Below are 24,578 nucleotides of genomic sequence, written 5' to 3'. Positions count from 1 at the left end.
GCTTGCAACGCCAGGGTAGTGGGTTCGATCCCGGGACCACCCATACGTATCACATGACTGTAAGTCGCTTTGGGGTAAAAGCTCTGCCAAATGGCATATATTATTATATATATATATATAGTCCACTACTACTGTCAGGGGGTCCAGATAACTACCTCTCCCCTGTTAGTCCACTACTACCATATGACCCGGTCCAGATAACTACCTCTTCCCGTATATAGTCCACTACTACTGTCAGGGCCCGGTCCAGATAACTACCTCTTCCCTATATAGTCCACTACTACCGTGTTACCGAGCACCTGGGGTCAGGGCCCGGTCCAGATAACTACCTCACCCATATATAGTCCACTACTACTGTCAGGGCCCGGTCCAGATAACTACCTCTCCCCTATATAGTCCACTACTACTGTCAGGGCCCGGTCCAGATAACTACCTCTCCCCTATATAGTCCACTACTACCATATGACCCGGTCCAGATAACTACCTCTTCCCTATATAGTCCACTACTACTGTCAGGACCCGGTCCAGATAACTACCTCTCCCCTATATAGTTCACTACTACTGTCAGGACCCGGTCCAGATAACTACCTCTCCCCTTTATAGTCCACTACTACCATATGGCCCGGTCCAGATAACTACCTCTCCCCTATATAGTCCACTACTACTGTCAGGGCCCGGTCCAGATAACTACCTCTCCCCTATATAGTCCACTACTACTGTCAGGGCCCAGTCCAGATAACTACCTCTCCCTATATAGTTCACTACTACTGTCAGGGCCCGGTCCAGATAACTACCTCTCCCCTATATAGTTCACTACTACTGTCAGGGCCCGGTCCAGATAACTACCTCTCCCTATATAGTTCACTACTACTGTCAGGGCCCGGTCCAGATAACTACCTCTCCCCATATAGTCCACTACTACCATATGGCCCGGTCCAGATAACTACCTCTCCCTATATAGTCCACTACTACTGTCAGGGCCCGGTCCAGATAACTACCTCTCCCTATATAGTCCACTACTACTGTCAGGGCCCGGTCCAGATAACTACCTCTCCCCTATATAGTCCACTACTACCATAGGGCCCGGTCCAGATAACTACCTCTCCCCTATATAGTCCACTACTACCATAGGGCCCGGTCCAGATAACTACCTCTTCCCTATATAGTCCACTACTACCATAGGGCCCGGTCCAGATAACTACCTCTCCCCTATATAGTCCACTACTACCATATGGCCCGGTCCAGATAACTACCTCTCCCCTATATAGTCCACTACTACCATAGGGCCCGGTCCAGATAACTACCTCTCCCCTATATAGTCCACTACTACCATAGGGCCCGGTCCAGATAACTACCTCTCCCCTATATAGTCCACTACTACTGTCAGGGCCCGGTCCAGATAACTACCTCTCCCTATATAGTCCACTACTACCATATGACCCGGTCCAGATAACTACCTCTCCCCTATATAGTCCACTACTACTGTCAGGGCCCGGTCCAGATAACTACCTCTTCCCTATATAGTCCACTACTACCATAGGGCCCGGTCCAGATAACTACTCACCCATATATAGTCCACTACTACCATCAGGGCCCGGTCCAGATAACTACCTCTCCCATATATAGTCCACTACTACCATCAGGGCCCGGTCCAGATAACTACCTCTCCCTATATAGTCCACTACTACCATATGACCCGGTCCAGATAACTACCTCTTCCCTATATAGTCCACTACTACTGTCAGGACCCGGTCCAGATAACTACCTCTCCCCTATATAGTTCACTACTACTGTCAGGACCCGGTCCAGATAACTACCTCTCCCCTTTATAGTCCACTACTACCATATGGCCCGGTCCAGATAACTACCTCTCCCCTATATAGTCCACTACTACTGTCAGGGCCCGGTCCAGATAACTACCTCTCCCCTATATAGTCCACTACTACTGTCAGGGCCCGGTCCAGATAACTACCTCTCCCCTATATAGTCCACTACTACTGTCAGGACCCGGTCCAGATAACTACCTCTCCCCTATATAGTTCACTACTACTGTCAGGGCCCGGTCCAGATAACTACCTCTCCCCTATATAGTCCACTACTACCATATGGCCCGGTCCAGATAACTACCTCTCCCCTATATAGTCCACTACTACTGTCAGGGCCCGGTCCAGATAACTACCTCTCCCCTATATAGTTCACTACTACTGTCAGGGCCCGGTCCAGATAACTACCTCTCCCCTATATAGTCCACTACTACCATATGGCCCGGTCCAGATAACTACCTCTCCCCTATATAGTCCACTACTACCATATGGCCCGGTCCAGATAACTACCTCTCCCCTATATAGTCCACTACTACCATCAGGGCCCGGTCCAGATAACTACCTCTCCCCTATATAGTCCACTACTACCATATGACCCGGTCCAGATAACTACCTCTCCCCTATATAGTCCACTACTACCATAGGGCCCGGTCCAGATAACTACCTCTCCCCTATATAGTCCACTACTACCATAGGGCCCGGTCCAGATAACTACCTCTCCCCTATATAGTCCACTACTACCATAGGGCCCGGTCCAGATAACTACCTCTCCCCTATATAGTCCACTACTACTGTCAGGGCCCGGTCCAGATAACTACCTCTCCCCTATATAGTCCACTACTACTGTCAGGGCCCGGTCCAGATAACTACCTCTTCCCTATATAGTCCACTACTACCATATGACCCGGTCCAGATAACTACCTCTCCCTATATAGTCCACTACTACTGTCAGGGCCCGGTCCAGATAACTACCTCTCCCCTATATAGTCCACTACTACTGTCAGGGCCCGGTCCAGATAACTACCTCTCCCCTATATAGTCCACTACTACTGTCAGGGCCCGGTCCAGATAACTACCTCTCCCCTATATAGTCCACTACTACCATAGGGCCCGGTCCAGATAACTACCTCTTCCCTATATAGTCCACTACTACTGTCAGGGCCCGGTCCAGATAACTACCTCTCCCTATATAGTCCACTACTACTGTCAGGGCCCGGTCCAGATAACTACCTCTCCCCTATATAGTCCACTACTACTGTCAGGGCCCGGTCCAGATAACTACCTCTCCCCTATATAGTCCACTACTACTGTCAGGGCCCGGTCCAGATAACTACCTCTTCCCTATATAGTCCACTACTACTGTCAGGGCCCGGTCCAGATAACTACCTCTCCCCTATATAGTCCACTACTACTGTCAGGGCCCGGTCCAGATAACTACCTCTTCCCTATATAGTCCACTACTACCATAGGGCCCGGTCCAGATAACTACCTCTTCCCTATATAGTCCACTACTACCATATGACCCGGTCCAGATAACTACCTCTCCCCTATATAGTCCACTACTACTGTCAGGGCCCGGTCCAGATAACTACCTCTTCCCTATATAGTCCACTACTACTGTCAGGGCCCGGTCCAGATAACTACCTCTCCCCTATATAGTCCACTACTACTGTCAGGGCCCGGTCCAGATAACTACCTCTCCCCTATATAGTCCACTACTACCATATGGCCCGGTCCAGATAACTACCTCTCCCCTATATAGTCCACTACTACTGTCAGGGCCCGGTCCAGATAACTACCTCTTCCCTATATAGTCCACTACTACCATAGGGCCCGGTCCAGATAACTACCTCTCCCCTATATAGTCCACTACTACCATAGGGCCCGGTCCAGATAACTACCTCTCCCCTATATAGTCCACTACTACTGTCAGGGCCCGGTCCAGATAACTACCTCTTCCCTATATAGTCCACTACTACCATAGGGCCCGGTCCAGATAACTACCTCTCCCCTATATAGTCCACTACTACCATAGGGCCCGGTCCAGATAACTACCTCTCCCCTATATAGTCCACTACTACTGTCAGGGCCCGGTCCAGATAACTACCTCTCCCCTATATAGTCCACTACTACTGTCAGGGCCCGGTCCAGATAACTCCACTGACTTGGGAATAGAGTTCCACCTGAGACTCTGTTCTCTCAAAGATACCCTGGTGATGTCAGAGCAATTATCCAATCACGATCCTGAACCCCCCACACACACACACACCATGATCCAACAATCACCGTGACGACCTCTGCTAAGTGAGGAGACGTCCAATAGCGCGTGTCAGCGTAATTAGACGTGAATTCCGGGGAGGATTTTAGTGTAAGGAGGATAGCAGAGAAAGGCCCACTTTGTGATGATTAAAAAACAAAGGTTTGAGGAGTTATAAAACGGAGGGATTGACAGACGGAGCTTCGGGAAAGGACTGACAGTCCGTGAGGTTAATAATAATAATAATAAATAATAATAATAATAATAATAATAATATAATAAGGTTAGATAGTTTTAACCATATTTTGAAACAACACAAAGCAAAAAAAAAAACCCCAGAGTGGATCTTTGAGCTGTGGACGATGTCAAATCTAAAGAAGCAGGTCCCGTTATGGGGCGGCTGTCGTAAAACCTCTTATCAGACCAGCGTCATCTGAGGAGACGGGGGAACTCCGGGGGACAACAGTGTCAACTGTTCAAACAAAACAAATGAACCGGGTTGCAGTGTTCCCACAGGATGACATGAAGGTACCTGACTGATAAGGGTGATATGAAGGTACCTGACTGATAAGGGTGATATGAAGGTACCTGACTGATAAGGGTGATAAGGGTGATATGAAGGTACCTGACTGATAAGGATGACATGAAGGTACCTGACTGATAAGGGTGATATGAAGGTACCTAACTGATAAGGGTGATAAGGGTGATATGAAGGTACCTGACTGATAAGGGTGATATGAAGGTACCTGACTGATAAGGATGATATGAAGGTACCTGACTGATAAGGGTGATATGAAGGTACCTGACTGATAAGGGTGATATGAAGGTACCTGACTGATAAGGGTGATATGAAAGTACCTGACTGATAAGGGTGATATGAAGGTACCTGACTGATAAGGGTGATATGAAGGTACCTGATTGATAAGGGTGATATGAAGGTACCTGACTGATAAGGGTGATATGAAGGTACCTGACTGATAAGGGTGACATGACCTGACTGATAAGGGTGATGTGAAGGTACCTAACTGATAAGGGTGATAAGGGTGATATGAAGGTACCTGACTGATAAGGGTGATATGAAGGTACCTGATGATAAGGATGATATGAAGGTACCTGACTGATAAGGGTGATATGAAGGTACCTGACTGATAAGGGTGATAAGGGTGATATGAAGGTACCTGACTGATAAGGGTGATATGAAGGTACCTGACTGATAAGGGTGATAAGGGTGATATGAAGGTACCTGACTGATAAGGGTGATATGAAGGTACCTGACTGATAAGGGTGATAAGGGTGATATGAAGGTACCTGACTGATAAGGGTGACATGAAGGTACCTGACTGATAAGGGTGATAAGGGTGATATGAAGGTACCTGACTGATAAGGGTGATATGAAGGTACCTGACTGATAAGGGTGATATGAAGGTACCTGACTGATAAGGGTGATATGAAGGTACCTGACTGATAAGGGTGATATGAAGGTACCTGACTGATAAGGGTGATAAGGGTGACATGAAGGTACCTGACTGATAAGGGTGATATGAAGGTACCTGACTGATAAGGGTGATAAGGGTGATATGAAGGTACCTGACTGATAAGGGTGATATGAAGGTACCTGACTGATAAGGGTGATAAGGGTGATATGAAGGTACCTGACTGATAAGGGTGATAAGGGTGATATGAAGGTACCTGACTGATAAGGGTGATAAGGGTGATATGAAGGTACCTGACTGATAAGGGTGATATGAAGGTACCTGACTGATAAGGGTGATAAGGGTGATATGAAGGTACCTGACTGATAAGGGTGATATGAAGGTACCTGACTGATAAGGGTGATAAGGGTGATATGAAGGTACCTGACTGATAAGGGTGATAAGGGTGATATGAAGGTACCTGACTGATAAGGGTGATAAGGGTGATATGAAGGTACCTGACTGATAAGGGTGATAAGGGTGATATGAAGGTACCTGACTGATAAGGGTGATAAGGGTGATATGAAGGTACCTGACTGATAAGGGTGATATGAAGGTACCTGACTGATAAGGGTGATAAGGGTGATATGAAGGTACCTGACTGATAAGGGTGATAAGGGTGATATGAAGGTACCTGACTGATAAGGGTGATAAGGGTGATATGAAGGTACCTGACTGATAAGGGTGATATGAAGGTACCTGACTGATAAGGATGATAAGGGTGATATGAAGGTACCTGACTGATAAGGATGATAAGGGTGATATGAAGGTACCTGACTGATAAGGGTGATATGAAGGTACCTGACTGATAAGGGTGACATGAAGGTACCTGACTGATAAGGGTGATAAGGGTGACATGAAGGTACCTGACTGATAAGGGTGATATGAAGGTACCTGACTGATAAGGGTGATAAGGGTGATATGAAGGTACCTGACTGATATGGGTGATATGAAGGTACCTGACTGATAAGGGTGATAAGGGTGATATGAAGGTACCTGACTGATAAGGGTGATAAGGGTGATATGAAGGTACCTGACTGATAAGGGTGATAAGGGTGATATGAAGGTACCTGACTGATAAGGGTGATAAGGGTGATATGAAGGTACCTGACTGATAAGGGTGATAAGGGTGATATGAAGGTACCTGACTGATAAGGGTGATAAGGGTGATATGAAGGTACCTGACTGATAAGGGTGATAAGGGTGATATGAAGGTACCTGACTGATAAGGGTGATAAGGGTGTTAAGGGTGATATGAAGGTACCTGACGGATAAGGGTGATAAGGGTGATAAGGGTGATAAGGGTGATAAGGGTGATATGAAGGTACCTGACTGATAAGGGTGATAAGGGTGATAAGGGTGATATGAAGGTACCTGACTGATAAGGATGATATGAAGGTACCTGACTGATAAGGGTGATATGAAGGTACCTGACTGATAAGGGTGATATGAAGGTACCTGACTGATAAGGGTGATATGAAGGTACCTGACTGATAAGGGTGACATGAAGGTACCTGACTGATAAGGGTGATATGAAGGTACCTGACTGATAAGGGTGACATGAAGGTACCTGACTGATAAGGGTGACATGAAGGTACCTGACTGATAAGGGTGATATGAAGGTACCTGACTGATAAGGGTGATATGAAGGTACCTGACTGATAAGGGTGACATGAAGGTACCTGACTGATAAGGGTGATAAGGGTGATATGAAGGTACCTGACTGATAAGGGTGATATGAAGGTACCTGACTGATAAGGGTGATATGAAGGTACCTGACTGATAAGGGTGATATGAAGGTACCTGACTGATAAGGGTGATAAGAAGGTACCTGACTGATAAGGGTGACATGAAGGTACCTGACTGATGAGGGTGACATGAAGGTACCTGACTGATAAGGGCGATAAGGGTGATATGAAGGTACCTGACTGATAAGGGTGATATGAAGGTACCTGACTGATAAGGGTGATATGAAGGTACCTGACTGATAAGGGTGATATGAAAGTACCTGACTGATAAGGGTGATAAGGGTGATATGAAGGTACCTGACTGATAAGGGTGATATGAAGGTACCTGACTGATAAGGGTGATATGAAGGTACCTGACTGATAAGGGTGATATGAAGGTACCTGACTGATAAGGGTGATATGAAGGTACCTGACTGATAAGGGTGATATGAAGGTACCTGACTGATATGGGTGATATGAAGGTACCTGACTGATAAGGGTGATAAGGGTGATATGAAGGTACCTGACTGATAACGGTGATATGAAGGTACCTGACTGATAAGGGTGATATGAAGGTACCTGACTGATAAGGGTGACATGAAGGTACCTGACTGATAAGGGTGATATGAAGGTACCTGACTGATAAGGGTGATATGAAGGTACCTGACTGATAAGGGTGATATGAAGGTACCTGACTGATAAGGGTGCCATGAAGGTACCTGACTGATAAGGGTGACATGAAGGTACCTGACTGATAAGGGTGATAAGGGTGATATGAAGGTACCTGACTGATAAGGGTGATATGAAGGTACCTGACTGATAAGGGTGATATGAAGGTACCTGACTGATAAGGGTGATATGAAGGTACCTGACTGATAAGGGTGATATGAAGGTACCTGACTGATAAGGGTGATATGAAGGTACCTGACTGATAAGGGTGATATGAAGGTACCTGACTGATAAGGGTGACATGAAGGTACCTGACTGATAAGGGTGACATGAAGGTACCTGACTGATAAGGGTGATATGAAGGTACCTGACTGATAAGGATGATATGAAGGTACCTGACTGATAAGGGTGACATGAAGGTACCTGACTGATAAGGGTGATATGAAGGTACCTGACTGATAAGGGTGATAAGGTTGATATGAAGGTACCTGACTGATAAGGGTGATATGAAGGTACCTGACTGATAAGGGTGATATGAAGGTACCTGACTGATAAGGGTGACATGAAGGTACCTGACTGATAAGGGTGATATGAAGGTACCTGACTGATAAGGGTGATATGAAGGTACCTGACTGATAAGGGTGATATGAAGGTACCTGACTGATAAGGGTGATATGAAGGTACCTGACTGATAAGGGTGACAAACGCGGGAATACAGATGGACGTGTGTAGAACCCATTTTACTCTCAAAGCTCTGAAAGCCATTACCCAACAGGGGGTCCTTTCCCAGGGAATTGGTCACCAGATCATTTAGACATGTTGTAATCAATACGTCACGCAAAGCTACAGTGAGGATGTGTGGGAAACGGCCTACCTACTGAATATTACTTTTTAAGTTGACCTTTATTTAACCTTGAAAAAGACCCCGGAGGTTACAAACCTCTTTTTACGAGGTGAACCTGGCAAGAGGTCAGGAGGAAGAGGTTACACACCTCTTTTTACGAGGTGAACCTGGCAAGAGGTCAGGAGGAAGTTGTCAGCGTGTTCATATAACCAGTAGTACATATAACACATGAACACAATACAATACAATACAATACAATACAATACACCACATGAACACAATACAATACAATACAATACAATACAATACAATACAATACAATACATGAACACAATACAATACAATACAATACAACACACCACATGAACACAATACAATACACACCACACCACAACACAACACACAACACCACAATACAATACAATACACACCACACCATACCATACAATACACACCACACCACACCATACAATACACACCACACCACACAATACAATACAATACACACCACACCACAACACAACACAACACACAACACCACAATACAATACAATACACACCACACCACACCACACACACAACAATACAATACAATACAATACAATACAATACAATACAATACAATACACCACACCACACCATACAATACACACCACACCACACCACACCATACAATACACACCACACCACACCACACCATACAATACACACCACACCACACCATACAATACACACCACACCACACCATACAATACACACCACACCACACCACACAATACAATACACACCACACCACACCACACCATACAATACACACCACACCACACCATACAATACACACCACACCACACCATACAATACACACCACACCACACCACACCATACAATACACACCACACCACACCACACCATACAATACACACCACACCACACCACACAATACACACCACACCACACCATACAATACACACCACACCACACCACACAATACAATACAATACACACCACACCACAACACACACACCACAATATAATACACACCACACCACACCACACCACACCATACAATACACACCACACCACACCACAATACAATACAATACACACCACACCACACCACAACACAACACACAACACCACAATACAATACAATACACACCACACCACACCACACCACAACACACAACACCACAATACAATACAATACAATACACACCACACCACACAATACAATACACACCACACCACACCATACAATACACACCACACCACACCACACAATACAATACACACCACACCACACCACACAATACAATACACACCACACCACACCACACCATACAATACACACACACACCACACCACACAATACAATACACACCACACCACACAATACAATACACACCACACCACACCACACAATACAATACACACCACACCACACCACACCATACAATACACACCACACCACACCACACCATACAATACACACCACACCACACCACACCACACAATACACACCACACCACACCACAATACAATACAATACACACCACACCACACCACACCACACAATACAATACACACCACACCACACAATACAATACAATACACACCACACCACACCACACCACACAATACAATACAATACACACCACACCACACCACACCACACCACACCACACAATACAATACACACCACACCACACAATACAATACAATACACACCACACAATACAATACACACCACACCACACCACACAATACAATACACACCACACAATACAATACACACCACACCACACAACACAACACAACACAATACAACACACACCACACAATACAACACAACACAATATAATACACACCACACCACACAATACAATACAATACAATACAATACACACCACACAATACAATACACACCACACCACACCACACCACACAATACACACCACACCACACCATACAATACACACCACACCACACCATACAATACACACCACACCACACCACACCATACAATATACACCACACCACACCATACAATACACACCACACCACACCATACAATACACACCACACCACACCACACCATACAATACACACCACACCACACCATACAATACACACCACACCACACCACACCATACAATACACACCACACCACACCACACACACAACACCACAATACAATACACACCACACCACACCACACCATACAATACACACCACACCACACCACACCATACAATACACACCACACCACACCACACAATACAATACAATACACACCACACCACACCACACCACAACACAACACACAACACCACAATACAATACAATACACACCACACCACACCACAACACAACACACAACACCACAATACAATACAATACACACCACACCACACCACACCATACAATACACCACACCACACCACACCACACAATACAATACACACCACACCACACCATACAATACACACCACACCACACCACACAATACAATACACACCACACCACACCACACCATACAATACACACCACACCACACCACACAATACACACTACACCACACAATACAATACACACCACACCACACCACACCACACCACACAATACAATACACACCACACCACACCACACAATACAATACACACCACACCACACCACACCATACAATACACACCACACAATACAATACACACCACACCACACCACACAATACAATACAACCCACACCACACAATACAACACAACACAATATAATACACACCACACCACACCACACAATACAATACACACCACACCACACCACACCACACAATATAATACACACCACACCACACAATACAATACAATACACACCACACAATACAATACAATACACACCACACCACACAATACAATACACACCACACCACACAATACAATACACACCACACCACACAATACAATACAATACAATACACACCACACAATACAATACACACCACACCACAACACAACACAACACAACACAATACAACACAACACAACACAATATAATACAACACAATACAACACAATACAATACAACACAATACAACGCAATACAACACAATACAACACAATACAACACAATACAACGCAATACAACACAACACAATACAACACAATACAACACAATACAACGCAATACAACACAATACAACACAATACAACACAATACAATACAATACAATACAACACAATACAATACAGTACAGTACAACACAGCAAAATACAATACAATACAACACAATATAGTACAACACAGTACAACACAATACAATATAATACAACACAATACAATATAATACAACACAATACAATACAACACAACAAAATACAATACAATACAACACAATATAATACAACACAATACAACACAATACAATATAATACAACACAATACAATATAATACAACACAATACAATATAATACAACACAATACAATACAACACAACACAATACAACACAATACAACACAATACAACACAACACAATACAACACAATACAACACAATATAACACAATACAACACAACACAACACAACACAACACAATACAACACAATACAACACAATACAACACAATACAACACAATACAACACAACACAACACAACACAACACAATACAATACAACACAACACAACACAACACAATACAACACAACACAACACAACACAACACAACACAATACAACACAACACAATACAACACAACACAATACAACACAACACAATACAACACAATACAACACAATACAACACAACACAATACAACACAATACAACACAATACAACACAATACAATACAACACAATACAACACAACACAATACAACACAACACAATACAACACAACACAACACAATATAACACACAAATGCAATACAACACAACACAATACAACACAATATAACACAATACAACAACACAATACAATACAATACAATACAACACAATACAACACAATACAACACAATATAACACAATACAACACAACACAATACAATACAATACAATACAAATACAACACAACACAAACACAATACAACACAATACAACACAACACAATACAACACAATACAATATAATACAATACAACACAACACAATACAATACAGTACAGTACAACACAGCAAAATACAATACAATACAACACAATATAGTACAACACAGTACAACACAATACAATATAATACAACACAATACAATATAATACAACACAATACAATACAACACAACATAATACAATACAATACAACACAATATAATACAACACAATACAATATAATACAACACAATACAACACAATACAATATAATACAACACAATACAATATAATACAACACAATACAACACAACAAAATACAATATAATACAACACGCCCATCCCAACAGGGCCAATACCCAACAGGGTCCTTCCCAACAGGACCCTTCCCAACAGGACCCATCCCCACCAGGGTCCTTCCCAACAGGACCCATCCCAACAGGGCCAATACCCAACAGGGCCAATACCCAACAGGGTCCATCCCCAACAGGGCCCATCCCCAACAGGGCCCATCCCCAACAGGGCCCATCCCCAACAGGGTCCATCCCCAACAGGGCCCATCCCCAACAGGGTCCTTCCCCAACAGGGCCCATCCCCAACAGGGTCCTTCCCCAACAGGGTCCATCCCCAACAGGGCCCATCCCCAACAGGGCCCATCCCCAACAGGGCCCATCCCCAACAGGGTCCTTCCCCAACAGGGCCCATCCCCAACAGGGTCCTTCCCCAACAGGGCCCATCCCCAACAGGGTCCTTCCCCAACAGGGTCCATCCCCAACAGGGTCCTTCCCCAACAGGTTTTCATCCCCAACAGGGTCCTTCCCCAACAGGGCCCATCCCCAACAGGGTCCTTCCCCAACAGGGCCCATCCCCAACAGGGTCCTTCCCCAACAGGGTCCATCCCCAACAGGGCCCATCCCCAACAGGGCCCATACCCAACAGGGCCCATCCCCAACAGGGTCCATCCCCAACAGGGCCCATCCCCAACAGGGCCCATCCCCAACAGCGCCCATCACAATAATGTTTGTTGATAATTTTAATTGTTATAAAAACACCAGGAAATCCGTTCCTAGTCATTTTAAATGTTTTAAATCTGTTCCTAAGTATTCCCACTGATAATAGAGAGACACGTGATTGTATAAACATTTTTTAAGAAAGTTTTGAAATGATTGTTGTTTCTTTGCAGTCTTCAAATTATTTGTAATTATGTTTTTTTTTTATGAGCTCAAGAAAAATCAATCATCCCTGATCTAATCTCTATGTTGCAACCATCTCAACATCCTGTCATCAACACTTCCCTGGGCTGATTCTAGTTGATCCCTGATCTAACGTATAATCTCTATGTTGCAACCATCTCAACATCCTGTCATCAACACTTCCCTGGGCTGATTCTAGTTGATCCCTGATCTAGACGTATACATCTCTATGTTGCAACCCATCTCAACATCCCTGTAATCAACACTTCAGACAACACAACAGTGAGGTAGAGAACTTAGGGAGAACGACGTCGGGTATTTCCATTCACGGCTGTTCTGTTCCTAGGTAACGCAGACAAAGAAAATAAATGCGTTTTATAAAAATAGGAAAGCCATTAAAACATAAAGTATTGTCTGCGTGTTTTGGAAGTGGGCTCTGGGAAATCGGCGCTGGGCGCTAGGCGGCTAAACCGATCATTACAGACAAGGTCCATTACCAACAGGGTCTGTTCCTAAGACATTGATACCTTCTAGATATATTGTAATCAATACTTCACACAACACAATAATCAGGGTGAGAGTTTTAGAGCAGGGAGAAGGATGGTTCAGGTTCACTGATGATCCCTCTCTGAAGAATAAAGACGAAGAAACAATCTCAGAGGGAGCAGACAAAGACAGGTCACGCAAAGAAAACCTTGAGCCATTTACCCAAACGTGTTAGCTATAGTGTTTAGTGACAGAACCATCTCTATAGACCCAGGCTGACCATCGTAACCCAGCATCAGTCAGTCATTAGGAACCATCTGTATAGACCTAGACTGACCAGAACCTGGCTGTGGGTTCACCCTGTTAGATCTATCCAGCTGGCTGACCAGAACCTGGCTGTGGGTTCATGTTAGATCTGCTGGCTGAAGACCATGTTTCATTCTGTAAGACCATCTATCCAGCTGACTGACCAGATCCTGGCTGTGGGTTCACCCTGTTAGATCTGTTAGAGTGGCAGCATCTCCCAGCAGGCTGTTAGAGTTATCCAGCTGGCTGCTCCCAAATGTCACCCTATATAGTGCACTACGTTTCATCAGAGCATGGACAACACTAGTGCACTATAAAAGGGAATAGGCTGCCGTTTTGGATCACAGCCGCTGTTAGAAAGCTCCAGGGTCTCAAGTGGCTCGTTAACATCACTAAAGAGGACCGGAGGAGAATTAGATGCCTCTAAGTGCTGGGAACCAGGCATCACAGCAACACAGGTCATGTTGGAAAAAGCTGAGCAGCAGAGTGTCACTATCTGGATAGAAACTGAACTAATGCCGTTGTCTGTTTGGGTGAGACAGGATATCAGACTGGTAAACAGCCAGGCCATCAGACTGGTAAACAGCCAGGCCATCAGACTGGTAAACAGCCAGGCCATCAGACTGGTAAACAGCCAGGCCATCAGACTCGTAAACAGACAGGCCATCAGACTGGTAAACAGCCAGGCCATCAGACTGATAAACAGTCAGGCCATCAGACTGGTAAACAGCCAGGCCATCAGACTGATAAACAGCCAGGCCATCAGACTGGTAAACAGCCAGGCCATCAGACTGGTAAACAGCCAGGCCATCAGACTGGTAAACAGCCAGGCCATCAGACTGATAAACAGCCAGGCCATCAGACTGGTAAACAGCCAAGCCATCAGACTGGTAAACAGCCAGGCCATCAGACTGGTAAACAGCCAAGCCATCAGACTGATAAACAGCCAGGCCATCAGACTGATAAACAGCCAGGCCATCAGACTGATAAACAGCCAGGCCATCAGACTGATAAACAGCCAGGCCATCAGACTGATAAACAGTCAGGCAATCAGACTGGTAAACAGACAGGCCATCAGACTGATAAACAGCCAGGCCATCAGACTGATAAACAGCCAGGCCATCAGACTGATAAACATCCAGGCCATCAGACTGATAAACAGCCAGGCCTGGTAAACAGCCAGGCCATCAGACTGATAAACATCCAGGCCATCAGACTGGTAAACAGAATGATAAACATCCAGGCCATCAGACTGGTAAACAGCCAAGCCATCAGACTGATAAACAGCCAGGCCATCAGACTGGTAAACAGCCAGGCCATCAGACTGGTAAACAGCCAGGCCATCAGACTGGTAAACAGTCTGTTCCCCTCCGCTTCCTCTGTCTTCTCAGCCTGGCTGTTGGTGCTCTACACTGCACTCCCGTGTCTGACCAGGAGGGGAGCTTTCAGAGCCTCATTATACCGACTGTCCCCAGGACTGGTCAAGCTACAACACCGGTGCTTCAGGTACGTCGCCTCTCAGCTGGACTGGGCCGATGCAGAGTCCTACTGCGTGTCCCTGGGAGCCGATCTGGCCTCTGTGAACAACAAAGGGGAATTCAGCTTCGTGAAAAACCTGATCAAGAGCTTCGACCCTGCTGAGAGCTACACCTGGATCGGGCTGAGTGACCTCCACAAGGAAGGGAGATGGATGTGGACGGACGGCTCCAAGGTGGTCTACACGAGCTGGTCTTCAGGTGAGCCCAATAATGGAGTTGGTCTCTATCCGGAGAACTGTGTTCACACTAACTCCCAGAATGACAAGCTGTGGAACGACACATTCTGCTCCAACAAGTCTGCCTTTGTCTGCGCCACGCGTCCCGGCCTCTGAACCTCTGAGTCTTGAGTTCAAAAGATGCTTTGGTTTCCATAAATAAAGAAATAAAGCTTTCACTGAAATCCCCTTGTTGGTCCTCCGTCTGATTCAACGTGTCCTTTATTCTCCCCTTGGTTAGACTGAGAAGTAGTGAGTGTGTAGTGTTGGTTTCGTTGTGAGGTCTGACACTTTCTGTATGACATGCAACTCCTGTCTCTTAGATCAAATGTTTCTCACCCCCCCAACTCTGTCTCTTAGATCAAATGTTTCTCACCCCCCAACTCTGTCTCTTAGATAATAATAATAATAATATAATAATAATATATGCCATTTAGCAGACGCTTTTATCAAAGCGACTTACAGTCATGTGTGCATACATTCTACGTATGGGTGGTCCCGGGAATCGAACCCACTACCCTGGCGTTACAAGCGCCATGCTCTATCAACTGAGCTACATCAAGTGTCCCCCAAAAAAAAAAAAAACAACTCTGTCTCTTAGATCAAATGTTTCTCACCCCCCAACTCTGTCTCTTAGATCAAGTGTCCCCCAAAAAACAACTCTGTCTCTTAGATCAAGTGTCCCCCCAAAAAAACAACTCTGTCTCTTAGATCAAATGTTTCTCACCCCCAACTCTGTCTCTTAGATCAAGTGTCCCCCAAAAAACAACTCTGTCTCTTAGATCAAGTGCCCCCAACCCTGTCTCTTAGATCAAGTGTCCCCCCCCAACTCTGTCTCTTAGATCAAGTGCCCCCCCAACTCTGTCTCTTAGATCAAGTGCCCCCCAACTCTGTCTCTTAGATCAAGTGCCCCCCCAACTCTGTCTCTTAGATCAAGTGTCCCCCCCAAAAACAACTCTGTCTCTTAGATCAAGTGCCCCCCCAACTCTGTCTCTTAGATCAAGTGTCCCCCCAACTCTGTCTCTTAGATCAAGTGCCCCCCCCAACTCTGTCTCTTAGATCAAGTGCCCCCCAACTCTGTCTCTTAGATCAAGTGCCCCCAACTCTGTCTCTTAGATCAAGTGTCCCCCAACTCTGTCTCTTAGATCAAGTGTCCCCCCAACTCTGTCTCTTAGATCAAGTGTCCCCCAACTCTGTCTCTTAGATCAAGTGCCCCCCAACTCTGTCTCTTAGATCAAGTGTCCCCCAACTCTGTCTCTTAGATCAAGTGCCCCCAACTCTGTCTCTTAGATCAAGTGTCCCCCTCCAACTCTGTCTCTTAGATCAAGTGTCCCCCCCAACTCTGTCTCTTAGATCAAGTGCCCCCCAACTCTGTCTCTTAGATCAAGTGTCCCCCAACTCTGTCTCTTAGATCAAGTGTCCCCCCCCCCCAACTCTGTCTCTTAGATCAAGTGTCCCCCCAAAAAACAACTCTGTCTCTTAGATCAAGTGTCCCCCAAAAAAACAACTCTGTCTCTTAGATCAAATGTTTCTCACCCCAACTCTGTCTCTTAGATCAAGTGTCCCCCAAAAAACAACTCTGTCTCTTAGATCAAGTGCCCCCAACCCTGTCTCTTAGATCAAGTGTCCCCCCAACTCTGTCTCTTAGATCAAGTGCCCCCAACTCTGTCTCTTAGATCAAGTGCCCCCCCCAACTCTGTCTCTTAGATCAAGTGCCCCCAACTCTGTCTCTTAGATCAAGTGTCCCCCAAAAAACAACTCTGTCTCTTAGATCAAGTGCCCCCCAACTCTGTCTCTTAGATCAAGTGCCCCCAACTCTGTCTCTTAGATCAAGTGCCCCCCCCAACTCTGTCTCTTAGATCAAGTGCCCCCAACTCTGTCTCTTAGATCAAGTGCCCCCAACTCTGTCTCTTAGATCAAGTGCCCCCAACTCTGTCTCTTAGATCAAGTCCCCCAACTCTGTCTCTTAGATCAAGTGTCCCCCCAACTCTGTCTCTTAGATCAAGTGCCCCCCAACTCTGTCTCTTAGATCAAGTGTCCCCCCAACTCTGTCTCTTAGATCAAGTGCCCCCCAACTCTGTCTCTTAGATCAAGTGTCCCCCTCCAACTCTGTCTCTTAGATCAAGTGTCCCCCAACTCTGTCTCTTAGATCAAGTGCCCCCCAACTCTGTCTCTTAGATCAAGTGTCCCCTCCAACTCTGTCTCTTAGATCAAGTGTCCCCCAACTCTGTCTCTTAGATCAAGTGTCCCCCTCCCAACTCTGTCTCTTAGATCAAGTGTCCCCCCCAACTCTGTCTCTTAGATCAAGTGTCCCCCCCCAACTCTGTCTCTTAGATCAAGTGTCCCCCCAACTCTGTCTCTTAGATCAAGTGTGTCCCCCAACTCTGTCTCTTAGATCAAGTGTCCCTCCCCCAACTCTGTCTCTTAGATCAAGTGTCCCCCCCAACTCTGTCTCTTAGATCAAGTGTCCCCCCCCAACTCTGTCTCTTAGATCAAGTGTCCCCCCCAACTCTGTCTCTTAGATCAAGTGCCCCCCCCAACTCTGTCTCTTAGATCAAGTGTCCCCCAACTCTGTCTCTTAGATCAAGTGTCCCCCTCCCAACTCTGTCTCTTAGATCAAGTGTCCCCCCCAACTCTGTCTCTTAGATCAAGTGTCCCCCCCAACTCTGTCTCTTAGATCAAGTGTCCCCCCCAACTCTGTCTCTTAGATCAAGTGCCCCCCCAACTCTGTCTCTTAGATCAAGTGTCCCCCCCAACTCTGTCTCTTAGATCAAGTGTCCCCCTCCCAACTCTGTCTCTTAGATCAAGTGTCCCCCCAACTCTGTCTCTTAGATCAAGTGTCCCCCCCAACTCTGTCTCTTAGATCAAGTGCCCCCCAACTCTGTCTCTTAGATCAAGTGTCCCCCCAACTCTGTCTCTTAGATCAAGTGTCCCCCCCAACTCTGTCTCTTAGATCAAGTGCCCCCCCCAACTCTGTCTCTTAGATCAAGTGCCCCCCAAAAAAAAAACAAAACAAAAAACAACAACAACAAAACAGAACAGGTCAAATAACGGGGTTGTTGTCACAGCAACCAGAACCAAATCTAGGCCTCTGCCACCGGTACTGCTACTGGTTGCCATGACAGTTACTCCATGTTTACAATGCCATGGAGTCATCTATCATTGTATAATGTATTCTTCTTCTTTTTATTAGGTTTATTTAACATTTATTTAATTAGGCAAGTCAGTTAAAACCTCCAGTGACTCCCCATCCCGCGTGCGGGAGCGTAATCATCGACTGACACTAATTAGCATGACGCAACGGACATAAATATTCCTGGAAAGTATTCCTATTCATGAAAATCACAAGTGAAATATATTGAGACTTTTGTTAATCACCCTGTCATGTCAGATTGTCAAAATATGCTTTACAGCCAAAGCTAGACAAGCATTTGTGTAAGTTTATCGATAGCCTAGCATAGCATTTTGTCCAGCTAGCAGCAGGTAACTTGGTCACGGAAATCAGAAAAGCAATCAAATTAAATTGTTTACCTTTGATGAGCTTCGGATGTTTTCACTCACGAGACTCCCAGCTAAATAGCCAATGTTCCTTTTTTCCCAAAATATTATTTTTGTAGGCGAAATAGCTCCGTTTGTTCTTCACATTTGGCTGAGAAATCACTCGGAAATTGCAGTCACGCTCCATAATATCGACAGAAACATGGCAAACGTTGTTTATAATCAATCATCAAGGTGTTTTTCAAATATCTATTCGATAATACTGTATATCCACCGACAAGTGGTTTTTCAGTAGGACCGGTTGGAATAATGGCTACCTCTGTATTTTGCGCGAGAATCACTCTGGGAGCCATCAGGTGACCACTTGCGCAATGTAGCCACTTACGGGTATTCTTCAACATAAATGCGTAAAACTACGTCACAATGCTGTAGACACCATCGGGAATACGGATAAAAAGTAATCTGGTTGATAGCCTATTCACTGCTCAATAGGGACGCATTGGAACGCAGAGCTTTCAAAAGATGAGGCACTTCCGGATTGGATTTTTCTCAGGCTTTCGCCTGCAATATCAGTTATGTTGTACTCACAGACAATATTTTTACAGTTTTGGAAACTTTAGAGTGTTTTCTATCCCAAGCTGTCAATTATATGCATATTCTAGCATCTTGTCCTGACAAAATATCCCGTTTACTACGGGAACGTTATTTTTCCAAAATGACAATACTGCCCCCTAGTCTCAATGACGGCCTACCCCGGAAAAATCCAGACGACGCTGGGCAAATTGTGCACCGCCCTATGGGACTCCCAATCACGGCTCTGGACCTGCCCTTCCCCAAGCTCTGGACCTTCCCTTCCCCAAGCTCTGGACCTGACCTTCTCCAAGCTCTGGACCTGCCCTTCCCCAAGCTCTGGACCTGCCCTTCCCCAAGCTCTGGACCTGCCCTTCCTCAAGCTCTGGACCTGCCCTTCTCCAAGCTCTGGACCTGCCCTTCCCCAAGCTCTGGACCTGCCCTTCCCCAAGCTCTGGACCTGCCCTTGTCCAAGCTCTGGACCTGCCCTTCCCCAAGCTCTGGACCTGCCCTTCTCCAAGCTCTGGACCTGCCCTTCTCCAAGCTCTGGACCCCCAAGCTCTGGACCTGCCCTTCTCCAAGCTCTGGACCTGCCCTTCTCCAAGCTCTGGACCTGCCCTTCTCCATGCTCTGGACCTGCCCTTTCCCAAGCTCTGGACCTGCCCTTCTCCAAGCTCTGGACCTGCCCTTCCCCAGGCTCTGGACCTGCCCTTCTCCAAGCTCTGGACCCCCAAGCTCTGGACCTGCCCTTCCCCAAGCTCTGGACCTGGCCTTCCCGAAGCTCTGGACCTGCCCTTCCCCAGGCTCTGGACAGCGCTGGTCATTAAAAAAAGCTAGCTAGCTGATGGATACAATCAATGCCCCCCCAAATATAGCAAAATGACCTAATCTGTTTCAGTACCTATAGTAGGCTAGCTAACTATCTAGCTGGGTGTCATCATATAAAATATAAGATTATTTGATTAACGGTGGTCGGTCCGATCTATGTGAAGCTAGCCACAGTAAGGATTAGCCGGCCTTCAAAATAAAAGTATGTAATTGATGGTGACGAAAACTAATACAAATAGTGGAATTAAGCCATAATTGAATAGATCATGCTAAAAACGATGTTGGAATGTTGTTATATAAAATCAACAAAACACAATCATTTGTTAATTTGACAAAAATATGTTGAAATCACACTGGATGTATTATTATTATTTTTTTTTAAAATGTATTTCACCTTTATTTAACCAGGTAGACCAGATCACCTTTATCTAACCAGGTAGACCAGATCACCTTTATTTAACCAGGTAGACCAGATCACCTTTATCTAACCAGGTAGACCAGATCACCTTTATTTAACCATGTAGACCAGATCACCTTTATTTAACCAGGTAGACCAGATCACCTTTATTTAACCAGGTAGACCAGATCACCTTTATCTAACCAGGTAGACCAGATCACCTTTATTTAACCAGGTAGACCAGATCACCTTTATCTAACCAGGTAGACCAGATCACCTTTATTTAACCATGTAGACCAGATCACCTTTATTTAACCAGGTAGACCAGATCACCTTTATCTAACCAGGTAGACCAGATCACCTTTATTTAACCAGGTAGACCAGATCACCTTTATCTAACCAGGTAGACCAGATCACCTTTATTTAACCATGTAGACCAGATCACCTTTATTTAACCAGGTAGACCAGATCACCTTTATTTAACCAGGTAGACCAGATCACCTTTATCTAACCAGGTAGACCAGATCACCTTTATTTAACCAGGTAGACCAGATCACCTTTATCTAACCAGGTAGACCAGATCACCTTTATTTAACCATGTAGACCAGATCACCTTTATTTAACCAGGTAGACCAGATCACCTTTATCTAACCAGGTAGACCAGATCACCTTTATTTAACCATGTAGACCAGATCACCTTTATTTAACCAGGTAGACCAGATCACCTTGATCTAACCAGGTAGACCAGATCACCTTTATTTAACCAGGTAGACCGGATCACCTTTATTTAACCAGGTAGACCAGATCACCTTTATTTAACCAGGTAGACCAGATCACATTTATTTAACCAGGTAGACCAGATCACCTTTATTTAACCATGTAGACCAGATCACCTTTATTTAACCAGGTAGACCGGATCACCTTTATTTAACCAGGTAGACCAGATCACCTTTATTTAACCAGGTAGACCAGATCACCTTTATTTAACCAGGTAGACCAGATCACCTTTATCTAACCAGGTAGACCAGATCACCTTTATTTAACCATGTAGACCAGATCACCTTTATTTAACCAGGTAGACCAGATCACCTTTATTTAACCAGGTAGACCAGATCACCTTTATCTAACCAGGTAGACCAGATCACCTTTATATTTAACCAGGTAGACCAGATCACCTTTATCTAACCAGGTAGACCAGATCACCTTTATTTAACCATGTAGACCAGATCACCTTTATTTAACCAGGTAGACCAGATCACCTTTATTTAACCAGGTAGACCAGATCACCTTTATCTAACCAGGTAGACCAGATCACCTTTATTTAACCAGGTAGACCAGATCACCTTTATCTAACCAGGTAGACCAGATCACCTTTATTTAACCATGTAGACCAGATCACCTTTATTTAACCAGGTAGACCAGATCACCTTTATCTAACCAGGTAGACCAGATCACCTTTATTTAACCATGTAGACCAGATCACCTTTATTTAACCAGGTAGACCAGATCACCTTGATCTAACCAGGTAGACCAGATCACCTTTATTTAACCAGGTAGACCGGATCACCTTTATTTAACCAGGTAGACCAGATCACCTTTATTTAACCAGGTAGACCAGATCACATTTATTTAACCAGGTAGACCAGATCACCTTTATTTAACCATGTAGACCAGATCACCTTTATTTAACCAGGTAGACCAGATCACCTTTATCTAACCAGGTAGACCAGATCACCTTTATTTAACCATGTAGACCAGATCACCTTTATTTAACCAGGTAGACCGGATCACCTTGATCTAACCAGGTAGACCAGATCACCTTTATTTAACCAGGTAGACCGGATCACCTTTATTTAACCAGGTAGACCAGATCACCTTTATTTAACCAGGTAGACCAGATCACCTTTATTTAACCAGGTAGACCGGATCACCTTTATTTAACCAGGTAGACCAGATCACCTTTATTTAACCAGGTAGACCAGATCATCTTTATTTAACCAGGTAGACCAGATCACCTTTATTTAGCCAGGTAGACCAGATCACCTTTATTTAACCAGGTAGACCAGATCACCTTTATTTAACCAGGTAGACCAGATCACCTTTATTTAACCAGGTAGACCAGATCACCTTTATTTAACCAGGTAGACCGGATCACCTTTATTTAACCAGGTAGACCAGATCACCTTTATTTAACCAGGTAGACCAGATCACCTTTATCTAACCAGGTAGACCAGATCACCTTTATTTAACCAGGTAGACCAGATCACCTTTATCTAACCAGGTAGACCAGATCACCTTTATTTAACCATGTAGACCAGATCACCTTTATTTAACCAGGTAGACCAGATCACCTTTATTTAACCAGGTAGACCAGATCACCTTTATCTAACCAGGTAGACCAGATCACCTTTATTTAACCAGGTAGACCAGATCACCTTTATCTAACCAGGTAGACCAGATCACCTTTATTTAACCATGTAGACCAGATCACCTTTATTTAACCAGGTAGACCAGATCACCTTTATCTAACCAGGTAGACCAGATCACCTTTATTTAACCATGTAGACCAGATCACCTTTATTTAACCAGGTAGACCAGATCACCTTGATCTAACCAGGTAGACCAGATCACCTTTATTTAACCAGGTAGACCGGATCACCTTTATTTAACCAGG

At 44.9% G+C, this 24,578-nt stretch overlaps 1 long non-coding RNA gene and 1 pseudogene across 2 annotated transcripts; one reads left to right on the top strand and one right to left on the bottom strand.

Annotated features, from left to right (window-relative positions):
- Positions 1-395: 395 nt before the first annotated feature.
- On the bottom strand, positions 396-2,443 carry LOC127919958 (uncharacterized). 2 transcript variants are annotated; one of them, XR_008104615.1, is made up of 4 exons: positions 2,386-2,443; positions 2,025-2,231; positions 1,203-1,253; positions 396-433 (listed from the first exon to the last, which is right to left on the bottom strand). It is a non-coding gene; the product is annotated as an uncharacterized LOC127919958 (long non-coding RNA). The 2 variants fall into 2 exon arrangements; XR_008104616.1 differs by lacking the exon at positions 2,386-2,443 and having other exon boundaries at positions 2,025-2,127; positions 2,180-2,300.
- A 13,643-nt stretch (positions 2,444-16,086) lies between these two features.
- On the top strand, positions 16,087-16,728 carry LOC127919959 (galactose-specific lectin nattectin-like; annotated as a pseudogene).
- Positions 16,729-24,578: the final 7,850 nt, after the last annotated feature.

The sequence above is a fragment of the Oncorhynchus keta genome, unplaced genomic scaffold (genome assembly GCF_023373465.1).
Source record: "Oncorhynchus keta strain PuntledgeMale-10-30-2019 unplaced genomic scaffold, Oket_V2 Un_contig_17953_pilon_pilon, whole genome shotgun sequence".
Classification (NCBI taxonomy): Eukaryota; Metazoa; Chordata; class Actinopteri; order Salmoniformes; family Salmonidae; genus Oncorhynchus; species Oncorhynchus keta.
Note: the sequence above shows the minus strand (reverse complement) of the source record. Positions and strands in the feature narration are given on the sequence as shown.